We start from the raw sequence: 12,740 nt of genomic DNA on the forward strand, positions 1-12,740 counted from the left end.
CTCTCCAGCAAAGAAAAGGGCTCTGTGAGTGACAGCCACCCCCCTTAAAGGCACGGGCCCGCCCTGCCCGCCCCCCAGCACCCCTTGGCTGCCAGCTCCCGGGTGATGCCAGCGGCCCCGCACAGCCTCCATGGGGGAAAAGGCTTTGCAAAAGGGACACAGCGCTCTGGGGCAGGGGGCAGGGTGCTCCCCCCTCATTGGTGGCTCTGGGGACATCCCCCAGCCCCACCAGGCTGTGTTGGTGCAAGCTGCCCACTGGCAATGTGGGAGTGTGGCCCTGTGGGACAGCAGTGGTGTGTCCCTGTCACCTCCCTGATCCCAGCATCTGGTAGCAGGGAAGAGGGGTTCCCGCCCCAGGAACCTGCTTTCAGCTTTGGGGGCTCCAAACTGGAAGTTTTCCCCTTTTTGATGGGAACCTTGCAGCTACTTTGCCCAGCCCCATGACCCCCATGGGGCAGTGGCATCGTGGTGGGGACACCCGTGGCTCCCCATGGCCCCAGGGCTGTGGCAGGGCCAGCCTGGTCCCTTGGGTGCCCCAGTCCCGTGGGTGCCACGGTTCCCATGTCCCCTGCAGCTGTGCAGGCAGCAGAGGGCCCCGGGAGCCTGCAGAGGGCAACCGGGCCCTTCCCGGCAGGCACAAAGGGGGACAAAGCCCTGCTGTGTCCCTCAATGCCCCTCTGTGTGCCAGGCAGTGCCCAGGGCCTGCCTGTCCCCAGCCTCGGGGACACTGCTGGGCTGTGGCACGCTGGGACCAGGCCGGGCCACCCTCTGGGGACCCTGCCCCTTCCCACCAAGCCAGAAAGGCACCCCTGGCTTGCCCACAGTGGGGCTGGGGGGGAAACATCACTTGGGCATCTGTGCATAGAATTTCTGTGCCAGGGTGTTGTGATGTACCCCACAGCAGTGGGGCACAACTCCTGGCCCCACAGACCCCTCCCTGCCTCAGTTTCCCACTGCAGAGGGGCTGCCTGGTGTCCTCAGCCCGATGTGGAATGGGAGGGACAACAGAGCAGGGGGAGTCTCTGTCACCACTGTGGCACCCCTCTTAGCTCCCAATGTGGCATCCAGGGACCTGGCAGCGATGTCACCTGGCCATGATGGCCTTGAAATGGCCATGGGAAGGTGACAGACTTTGGAAATAGCCAGAACCCCTCCAGCCACTGGAAACCAGCAGAGCCCTGCCTGCATCCCAAAGGGAGCCCAAAGGGACCCCCTGCCACCAGGAGGGGAAAGTATTACATAAAAAGTCCCCCTTAAATAAAACATACAAAATGCAACATAACAGGAAAAGAATAAAATATGACATGGGGCAAAAACATACCTGCCCCTCTTTTTGTTTCCACAGAAATTCCAGGCTCGCTGGCTCTGCCATTTCTGAACACTCTGGGGGGAAGTGGGAATTTTATCTCACTGGGCACAAGGTGAGCAGCTAAGAGGGACTGTGATTCCTGCAGAAAGTGCTGTAAAATTCTTGGCTATTGGGCACTTTTAGTCAGCAGGTGAATGACAAAATGTGATGGAAACCCCTTGGCCCTGTGATGAGTGGCAGTGGGGATCACCCACCAGCTCCTGGCAGTGCTCCTTGGATGCTCCAGAGCAGGACTGCAGGACAGGGAAAATGGAAAATCCCCCCTTTGGATTTCTAAGGCTCGAGGGAGAAGAAAATGTGCAGGGAAGTGTTTGGAGTTGCCTTTGCCATGGCAGCATGAAGGGTGCCCTGCCCCAGGCAGCTGGGTGGGCACCTGTGGGGGCAGAGCCTGGGGGCACCTGAGCCACGGGGGTGATGGAAAACCCTTTCTGCATCCCTCTCCTTTTGTGAAAAATGCCTGTTTTATGGTTGTCTTTTTGCAAATATTCACATTAATATTCTATGTCTTGTGTTAGAAAGTTATGCTGTACTAATTCTCTTAAGTACTGTGTTAAATATAGTTTTAGGCTATAAAAATATTAAAACAGAAACTATGCTGTGTAGGATACTTTTTTTAAAGAAAGAACTTGCACCAAGATAGCAGCCACAGGACACCTGAATCTTTCAGAGAAAGAGAATTTATTGCTCGATTATCAGAAGAAATGAACTTCTTCCTGCCTTGAAGGTGCTGTCAGGGTTCAGAGGAAGAAGTTGACACTGACCAGACAGAATCCTGTGTTTGAATGGAATTTATGCATCATGTATGAGGTGTATGAATATGCATCAGGCTGTTGTTTTTAAGGGTTAATCCTCTGTTAACGTGGGTCCTTTTTTTGGGCTTATTTTGCCCAGAAAGAGGTACCCAAACTGTCCATAACTCTTTGTTTCTATTATCTCATATTGTCCTAATTCAATTTGTCCAAAGTATTATTACTCTAATTGTATTACTTTTTCTATAACCATTTTATTGCTATTAAACTTTTAAAATTTCAAAAACCAAGTGATTGGCGTTTTTCACACTTTGCACTCCAGCTGGGGAGTTTGGGAGAGCCTCTGCTGCAAACCCAGCCGTGCAATTCTGCGTGCCCAGAGCAATCCTGCAGCTCAGCCCCTGCTGGGTGAGCCCCCAGGGAGCTGCAGGGAGCCTGCCAGCCCACATCAAAGCTCTCCTGTCGGCTCATCCCTGCCAGAGAAACCACTGCTGCTTCCCAGGTGGGGAACACGCCAGGCTGGTAAAAATAAACATGCTTATAAATCAATATGGATCACCTTGCAGTTTGTTCTGACCCTTGGGCAGTGAGCAGTTGCATCCAAACCTCAGGGAAATTAAGGGATTAGCCAGGAGCCCTCACTAAGAGAGCCTGGCAGTGCCACACTGCCCCTGGTGAGGTGTGTGGGGGCTGGCAGGGCAGGGCAGGTCTTGGAGGGGGTTTTCCTTCCCCAGCACCCCCAATTTGCACTGAGATGCTGCAAAGGCTGCACCAAAGTGAAGGGTTTGGATGGGCACACACACATCCCTAAATACACTCTCCACGTGGAAAGGACTCCCTGGAATTTTTGTGGGTTTTTCTCTTCACAGCTGCAGCCCAGACTCAGGCTTCCCCTGGGCCCTGGGGCTGGGGGGACAAGGAGGGGACATCAGTGGCAAAGGCACAGACACACAGGCACCGCTGGTTCCTCCACGCCACTGCTTTAGGGCAAAGCAGTGGCATGGAAAAGCAAGCAGGAGCATGTGGGGCAGGGGAGCAGAGCATCCTGCTGTCCCTGTCTGTGTGCAGCCACCATCACCAGAGACTGCCACTGTAGTGATTGATTGTCACTGTGGTGATTGTCACTGTCACTGTGGTGATTGTCACTGCCACTGTCACTGTCCCATCGCTCTGGTGGCACAGCACAGCCTCCTGCCTGTCCCACCCCCTCCCAGCACACGCTGGGCAGGCAGGCAGCCCTCCCTGGGGTGGGCTCAGCTGGGAGAAGGGCTTTCCTGCAGTTCCAGGGAGGATTTGTATTCCCTGCTGATTGATTTCCTTGCTTACAGCCCCACAGGGGCCATACTCCTCATTTTCTGCGCTCCCCTGGGCATGGGGCTGGGCTTTCAAAGATGCTCAGCGGCCAAAATCAGGATGTGCTGACCCTGCAGCCCCTGCAGTGTGCTCCCCAAAGAGCAGGCACAGCCCTGGGTACCCCCAAGAGGCAGCAGCAGCACGTGCAGTGCCTTTATCCATTATACATCTGTCAGCAGGAGAAACCCCAGCCCATCGTGTCACAGCTCAGAGCCTTGCTGCTATTTTTAGCCACTCTCTTCCCTGGTCAGGATGAATTTCTTGTCATCTGCTGCTGATTTTAGCTCTGCTTTTCTTGCACCTCCCTGCCCCGCCTCGCCCACTGTGATGGTGTTTGAGGGTCCCCAGGACAAGGGAAGAGATGAGGATCTGACTCCATATTTCAGAAGGCTGATTTATTATTTTATGATATATATTACAGTAAAAGAAAATGATATGTTAAAACTATACTAAGGAATAAAATAAAGGATTTCATCAGAAGTCTTGAAAGAAATAGAAAAGAATGGAATGATAATAAAATCTTGTGACTGACCAGAGAGTCCAAGCCAGCTGACTGTGATTGGCCATTAATTAGAAACAACCACATGAGACCAATCACAGATGCACCTGTTGCATTCCACAGCAGCAGATAACCATTGTTTGCATTTTGTTCCTGAGGCCTCTCAGCTTCTCAGGAGGAAGAATCCTAAGGAAAGGATTTTCCATAGAAGATGTCTGTGACAAGCTTATAGGACCTGGCTCAAGGAGATCATTATCTCAAGGTGTCCCCGACAGAACCAGGAGGTGACAGTGCCTGTGGGCAGGCTGTGCTGGCTGCAGCAGTGTGTGTCTGTCTGTCTGTCTGTCTGTCCACCCCTCCCAGGATGCCAGGGGCTCCCCCAGAGCCAGCCCCGCTCCCTCTGCCCGCCCTGGCTGTCCTCACCGTCCTGTCGGTGTTCCCGGCTCGCTGCAAAATGTGCTAATAAAAATTACATTAAAAAAGGAAGGAGCTGCTAGAGGCTGTCAGAGGACAGGGGAGGAGCACTGAAGGACAGACAGACAGCCCAGTGCTGCAGGATGACAGGGGAAGGGAAAGGGCTGCTGAGGAAAGGGGAAAGGGGAAAGGGAAGGGAAGGGAAGGGAAGGGAAGGGAAGGGAAGGGAAGGGAAGGGAAGGGAAGGGAAGGGAAGGGAAGGGAAGGGAAGGGAAGGGAAGGGAAGGGAAGGGAAGGGAAGGGAAGGGAAGGGAAGGGAAGGGAAGGGAAGGGCCAAAACCCTTGTGAGGCTCAGCAACGGCTGGGCACAGGGTGGGATCCTGCACTCTGAGCACCCCAGGGATGCTCTGGGGCTCTCCCAGAGCAGGCAGGGTTGAGGCAGTGCAACAAAGCCCTGCTGGATAACTCGGGTCAGAGCCCTCCCAGCTGGCACCAGCCCTCACCCCTGCCTGTCCTGGCTTTCCTGGGAGCACAGGGGCACCAGGAGGTGCTGGCCAGCAGGGATGGCACCCAGACGAGCTCACCTCCCTCGCAGTCACCCTCCAGAGAAGCTGAGCAGATGTCTGCCCTTCTGTTTGGTGTCTCTGGCTGATGTTCCCTCTGCAGGAGCCTGACTTTTCAAACCTACCCAGTTTTGAGTTTGGATGAGCTTGTCCAGCCTGTGCTCCGTGTCTGGCTCGCTGCTGGGGGCAGCAGGGACCAGGGCAGGGTAGCTGCCACCCCAGAGGTGACACTGCAGGAACCTCCCTGCTGTCCCACACCTTCACAGGCTGTGTCACCCAGGTGAGTGTGAGCGTGTTCACACTCCCATCCAGTGAGCAGGGGTCTGAGTATGAGGGAAGAGACAAGGATCTGACTCCATGTTTCAGAAGGCTGATTTATTATTTTATTATATATGTTACATTAAAACTATACTAAAATAGAAGAAAGGATTTCATCAGAAGGCTAGCTAAGAATAGAAAAAAAAAAGAATGATAAAGGCTTGTGGCTTGGACAGAGTCTGAGCCAGCTGACTGTGATTGGCCATTAATTAGAAACAACCACATGAGACCAATCCCAGATGCACCTGTTGCATTCCACAACAGCAGATAATCATTGTTTACATTTTGTTTCTGAGGCCTCTCAGCTTCTCAGGAGGAAGAATCCTAAGGAAAGGATTTTCCATAGAAGATGTCTGTGACAGGTGAGTGCAGTTTCAGGCTGTGTTTGTGCCTGGGGGATCAGCTGCAGAGACCAGGGCACACCCAGCAGTGCCAGCAGTGCCAGGTGCAGTGCCCTCACCAGGGCCCAGGCACTGAAGCCTTCCTGACTGCTCACTGCTCCTTTTATCCACCAGGCAGCTCTGTTATTTACTGCAGAAACTGGGGATAATACAGTGCTACAAACAACTCTCTTAGTCAGGTTTCTAATTTCAAAAGAAACTCCCACAAAGCCTCTCACTCGGTGCAGTGAGTCCCTGAGATTAATTACAGGTTGGTGGAGAAGGTGATTTCTTTTCCCCTGGCTCCTTTTCCAGCAGATTTGCCTTTCACATCCACTGCCTTTCTCCTTGATTTTCTCCCTACTGGAAGGTAAACAGATGCCTCACTCTGATCTTTTCCAGGCTGTTCATTACGCTCTCACTCTGCCTTTCGTGGGGTCACATTCTTGAACTGTTCTCATTTACTTTTCAGAAAATCCTGGAAGGGAAAGACAAATGTCATCCTGCCTCCCTGGCAGGAGGGGGTGGGAGATGAGAACAGCAAACAGAGCCCAGGATTGCTCTGTCCCTGTGGAGCTGCACTGGGCTCTGTAGAGGGAGGAGCAGCAATGCCAGCACCAGTCTCAGCTCTGGGCTGTCCCCATTTATTTCTTGCTGCCCATTTGAAAAGGCTCAGGTGAATCCATGTGCTCCCAAATGTCAGGACCCAGAACATCCCTCTGGCTGTCCAGGATGGCCAGGGCCCCATCTCCACCACAGAGGCCAAGCTGGACATGGAGGGGAGTGGTAGGGGCACAGGACAGGGGGAAGAGGGCACAGGGCCTGCTTATTATTTCTTATTCTTTCTTATTCTTTCTTATCCTTTCTTATTCTTCCTTATTCTTTCTTTTTCTCTTATTCTTCCTTATTCTTTCTTGTTCTTTCTTATTCTTCCTTATTCTTTCTCCCCTGCACCTGCCACCTGATGTGAAATGTTCCATTTTCCAGACTTGTCCCTCCTGGGTGTCTCTGGTTGAAGGCAGAACCCAAACGAGTCCCACCCAGCAAGGAGGGGCAGGCAGCCTGCAGGGCATGGCACACAGCACAGCCCCAGGGTCTGCTCCTGGTGCTCTCCTGCTGCTCTCCTGCTTGGAGACTGCAGGGGCTGAGGGCAGGGGAGCTGTGGAAGGTAGAACAGTGTACAGAGCTCATCAAAGCCCAGTGCTGCTGCTGCTGCAGGGAGAGATGTGCATCACCATGGCAACCCTGGCCAAGGATGCTCAGAGCTGGGCACCCCAATTGGGGAGGGGACAGGGGACCACGCTGGGCCTGTCCCCATTGCCCCAGTGCCACCCTCAGCCCAGCCCTGCTGAGGCTCTGGTCTGGCACAGCAGCTCCTCCTTCCCCTGCTCAGAGCTGCAGAGGCTGAGGGGAAGGCAGGGTCAGGGCTGAGGGTCCTGCAGTGTCAAATCCAGTGGATTTTCCCCAGAGACACTGGAAATGCTGGAGGCAGCCAGAGCAGGGTCAGGCCAGCACCCTGGGGAAGGGAGGTGTCCCCTGAAGGGTTGGGATCTGTGCCAGCCTTTGCTGCTGTCCCAAAGAGTCTTGCTTGACACTTATCTAAATTAAATCTCCCTGTTCATCCTGCTGCCTTGCCAAGGTCACAGGATCAGGCAGTGCCATTGCTCCAGCCTCCCTCTGCCTGCAGCTCCCTCCTCTCCTGCTCTGCCTGCAAACTCAGCCCCCAGGGTCCCCCCAGAGCCGCTGGGGTTGGGACCAGTGTCTCAGTTCACCTTGCAATCCTCTCTGGGTCACCCTGCCCTGCCTGGTGAGGCTCTGGCTCCTGCTGGCACTGCCACACAAACACTGAGCCCCACTGGGGTCCCCAGTGCCCCCTGTGCCCTCCTCCTGCACCAAGGTGCCACCTTCCTTCAGGAGCAGCCCCAAACATCCCCACAGCCTGTCACCTTCCAGGCACAGCAGCACCAGGGCCAGTGCTCCAGATTGCAAGGCAAGATGTGTTCTGTTACCATCTGTATGGCAGTTGTCTTTGTCAGGTGGGCAGTTTGCCTTATCTCTTTCACACCCATTCCTCCCTCTGAGCAGACACCTGCTGATAACAGCTATTGAATGTCACTGCACGGCTGATAAGAACTGCAGCATCCCATTGGGAGATGTGAGCCCAGAGGGAGGAGCCAAGCATTCCTACCTGGATATAATCTGGAGATTCTGGAACACCAGCACAGCTTCTCCACTGGATTCCCCAGAGGAACAGCAGCTGCCTCTCCTCCCACTGGATCTTCAGAGGAAGAATCCATCCTTCTCTCCAGGATCCTGCTCCAGCAGAGCCACCCCTGACACTGCAGGAGGGCTGAGCCACAATTCCAATGGGACTGCTGCCAACACCCTGACCCACAGGATGTCAGGCTGGGTTCTGACTCTGTCAGTGTTGTTCTAGTGTACTGCATTGTTTATTTTATCCTTTTATTTTTTCTTCCCTATTAAAGAACTTTTATTTCCTGCTCCCATATTTTTGCCTGAGAGCCCCTTAATTTAAAATTTATAGCAATTGGGAGGGGTGGGGAGGGTTTCCATTCTCCATTTCAAGGGAGGCTCCTGCCTTCCTTAGCAGACTCCTGTCTTTCCAAACCAAGAGAGCCAGAGACAGGAGGTCTGCAGCCCATGGAGAGGCAAAGGAAAGTCTGCACCATCCACTCCATGTCTTCAGGCCAGGGTGGCACTCACTTTGTTGGATATGATGGGTGGGATGTACACAAAATAATTCCTGGAGAACCTGCCACAAAATACCAGAAATATGTTAGATGAGGATAAGCACCTGTTGATGAGGGGATGGTTTTGAAGAACAAGCACTGGGCTCTCCTTTCTTTGATGGCTTTCAGAACAGCTGAAAGGCCTCCAGCCTGCAGGGAAGGGGCTCAGGGGCTCCAGGGTGCTCTGAGGGATCTGCTTGGAAGGCAGAGAGGAGCAGGACTGAGCTGGATCCTGCAGGACTGAGCTGCTCTCCGTGGCCAGGAGGGCACTGGAAGGAGCAGGGTTGATCCAGCAGGATCTAGCAGGACTGAGTTGGATCCAGCAGGACTGAGCTGTTCCCCATGGCCAGGAGAGCGCTGGGGGAATGGGGCTGGCCCAGCTGGATCCTGCCATGCTGGGGTTGCATCCAAGCCTCAGAAAGGCTCCTCAGCCCTGTCCCCTCCAGCACCCACTCTGGTGTCCCAAACCCAGCAGCTTGGGCACACAGGGACAGGGAAGAACCCTCTCTGATGTCCCCCCACAGCTATATGGAGGGTCTGGGGCACATTTCCTCAGCACATGCAGCAGCCCCACAAGCACAGTGATGGGCTGAGTGCTCAGGCCTCACCTCACTGCACCTTGTTAGGAAAATGGCCCAGGTATAGCATCCCACCCTTGAGGAACCCTCAGATGAGCCCAAGTGACCCTCTGGGATCAGCAGAGAAGCCAGTGCTGGCCCGAAACACAGCTCAGAGCACTCACTGAGGGTGCTCTGTCCCCGCAGAGTATTTTGGGGACTGATGGACGAGCAGCTGCATCTGGCACAGCCCTGGAGAGAGGTGCCAGGTCACTTGGAGCCAGAGGAGAGGTGACCTCTGTGCCTGGCTGCTCACAGAGCAGGAGGGGCAGCCCTGGGGCTGCTGGCAGGGCCAGCCCAGCTGGATGGTGCAGCTGCCCTTGGCCAGCCCACAGCACAGAGCATCCCTGCCCAGCCTGCACAGCCCACCCCAGCACCAGCAGCTGGGGTATTTTTAGCCTGGAAAAGTGCCACAAAATCATAGAGCAACATTTGCTGGAGTTGGGACCAGTGTCTCAGTTCACCTTGCAATCCTCTCTGGGTCACCCTGCCCTGCCTGGTGAGGCTCTGGCTCCTGCTGGCACTGCCACACAAACACTGAGCCCCACTGGGGTCCCCGGGGCCCCCTGTGCCCTCCTCCTGCACCATGGAGCCACCTTCTTTCAGGAGTAGCCCCAAGCATCCCTGCAGCCTGTGACCCTCCAGGCCACAGAGAAGACAGTAGAAATAGTAGAAATAGCAGAAATAGTAGAAATAGTAGAAATAGAAGAATCCACCCCACTTGCCAACTTCAACTTCGAATGCCGATCCTCTCTAATATCATCCCAATCATTAAGAAGCTATGAACAAGCATTAACCTTTTAAGCTAAAGGAGGAGGGTTTCCCCCCTCCTTAATGGTATGCCTCAACTAAACCCTAGTCCCTGATTTTTATCATGCTCACTTCATGACTCTATTTATCCAACCCCAACTCCTGTCATTTGTATCAATAAATCCCCCCCAGCAAACCACCCATCACTCCAAGCACCATCCCCTGAACCTGACCATGAACTTAAGCTTCTTTCACCAATTTCCAAGCCCATCCCTCCTAGGAATCCCACATCCTGCCCTGTCCCTGTGGTGGCTATACCTGAGCCCAGAGCCTGCTTGCCCTGTGAGGAGCAGGGGCATGGTTGGGCTCTGGTGCCTGTGGGGCTCAGTCCCTCCACCAAAACATCACTACAGCTGCTCATGCCTTCACTGTTTATTGCAATAAGATGATTTTTGTTCCTGCAGGGAAAGGAAAACACCCACAGCCTGTTGGACAGCTTCTCCAGGGAAAGGCAGGAGCAGCAGGACACTGGAAAAGCAGTGACAGCACATGGCAGCACAGTGCCCAAACTGGGCTCACTCTGGGCAGCCATGGGGAGCTGCAGGCTGGCAGCACTGCACAGCCACCCACCAGGGTGTGTTGTCCCCAGCATTAATTTCACACCCCATTAAATGCCTCCAAATGTTTGCTTTGGGGGAGTGTGGCTCCGTGTCCCCCAGGGTGGAGGGGATGTTCTCTCCCCCACTGCAGCACGTGGGGTTTTCCTGTTTGTTTTGCTGCTTTCCTTAGAAACAGTGCTGGGACTGTGCCTGCTCTCCCTTAATTTCACTTGTCAGAGGATTAAAAGAGGGAAAGGAGAGCTGACATGGCCCTAAACTGAAGGCAACAGAGAGCCTGAATCTTTCACAAGGACTGCTTTGCTCCTCAGGGCTCATTAAGCATTTAAGCAGTTGGTCCAGAGGATGCACAGCAGCCCTGGCACGCTGGCAGAGCCCTCTGCACGCAGCAGCTCTGCTTCACACCTTGCTTTCTGCAAAAGAAAATCCCATTCCTGGGGGAAAAGTGACAGGAGGATGTCCAGAGCTGGCTGGGAGCCTTGGGAGCCTGGGGAGAGGGGAGGAAGTCAGGAGAGAATGAGGACACAGGATGGAGGTGCTGTGATGTGGTGTGCTCTAATTACAGCAAGCACAGCCTCCCAGAGCGTCAGACTCTGTGCCTGATGAACTGCAGGGCTGTTTCCCTGTCCAGCCCTTCACTGGGCTGGGGCTGAGGGATGCAGAGCCAGCAGTGCCCCCAAGCCAGGAGCTGCCTCTGAGCTGCTCCCAAGCCCTCCCCAGAGCAAATGACCCTCCAAGCCTGCTGGAGCAGGCTGCTCAAAGCCCACCATGAACCTGTGCCCACCTGGAGCTTCTGTCCCTCCTGGTGCTTCAGGTCTCCCTGGCTCCAGGGCAAAGGCAACTCTGTGCTCACTCCAAAGGAGGGGCCAAGGATGAGTGGGAAGCAGCAGGATGACTTTGTGGTCCTGCATGAAGAGCAAAGTGCTTTTCTTTGCCTGCTGTCCTTCCTTCCCTCACCCCTCAGCACAAATAGCACAGATCTGGTCTGGTCTTTATCCTGAAACTGAGCTTAAGCACCTGAACCTTTTCTCTGGAAAAAAGCCCAAATCTGTTTTCAAGGGGTTGAATGACTCACTCCCACCTTGTAATGGTGTTGTCTGCAAATACACCTCAGGGTTTCATTTATCAGACAGGATTCAGTCTGTAGATGTGGCAATGCAGAGAGGGGCTGGGGCAGTGTGGATTGGCACAGCCCTTCCCCAGGCTGCAGATTTGAGGTAGGGAAGTGTCTGGCCTCAAAGGAGCAGGTTGATGTGAACTCAGAGACAGTGGAGGGAAAGGAAATAGATCCCCCACTTTTCTGGCCATCTGAGCAAGCCCAGTCTCTGCTGCCTGCATGTCTCCTGTCAGCAGAGCCTGCACGGTGACAGGGACAGCTTTGGGGATGCCCCTGGGGGCTGCTCCAGGCCGGCAGCCACTGGATCACAGTGTGGTCTCTGCCGCCTGCCCCTGCCAGCCCTGCTGCCCCTGGGGAGAGCAGCCACAGGACAAGCTGGTGGTGGATGCCTGGAGCCCAACGCTGACAGCTCCTGCTGCCTGCAGTCTTGACTGTTTACACAAAAACCACCTCACACCTTGATTCCAGGGACATGGGGGATAAGCCTATCCCTGTCATTCCCAAAAATGCCCTGCTCAGGATGAGGCACCATCCTGGCATCCCCTGGGCACTCTCTGTTTGTGCAGCTCTTGCTCCATCCCCGGGCCAGCCAGCAGCAAATCAGCACTGCCTGCGCCCTCCTGGTGGGATGCTCGCTGCCTTCATTTGCTCAGAGCTTGTTCTCAGCGCTGCTCTCAGCACTGCTCGCCGTGCTGGCTGCCTGCAGAGCTGCAAGGAGGGCAGCAGGGCTGTGGCTGCAGCATCCCCACGGTGCTGCCCACCTGGGAGCCTCCTTGGCCTCTCCAAGAGCCCCGTCAGCCCAGCCCTGCTGACCACAGCATGTGCACCCATGCCTTGGAGCTGCTCACCTTGAGCTCCCACGCTCGTGCCCACCTGGCACGCTGACCCCACTGCCTGACCATCCTCAGCTGCTGCAGGGACACCGTGCCAGTGCCTCAGTTTCCCCAGAGAGCAGAGAGGGAGCACTGGCTGCCCTCCTGACAGTGTCAGGTCAGTTTAGCTGGACAGTGTCAGGAGAGGAGCTGTCACACCGTGTGTGTTTGCTCTGCTCCCTGGGGCTCCCCGCTGTCCCTGCCCCTCCTGGCACCGTGGCACTGCAAACATTAATGGCAACGGTAATCAGAGGAGACTTCTCCAGCTCCTGCTGCTGGGGGAGCTGATCAGAGGGGATGGGGACCCTGCACAGCACCTCGGGCCAAGTGTTCTCTGGCCAGCAGCCCCCTGTGCCCTGTGCTGGGCCAGCA

Source organism: Ammospiza caudacuta, chromosome 14 (genome assembly GCF_027887145.1).
Source record: "Ammospiza caudacuta isolate bAmmCau1 chromosome 14, bAmmCau1.pri, whole genome shotgun sequence".
In the NCBI taxonomy this organism is placed as follows: domain Eukaryota; kingdom Metazoa; phylum Chordata; class Aves; order Passeriformes; family Passerellidae; genus Ammospiza; species Ammospiza caudacuta.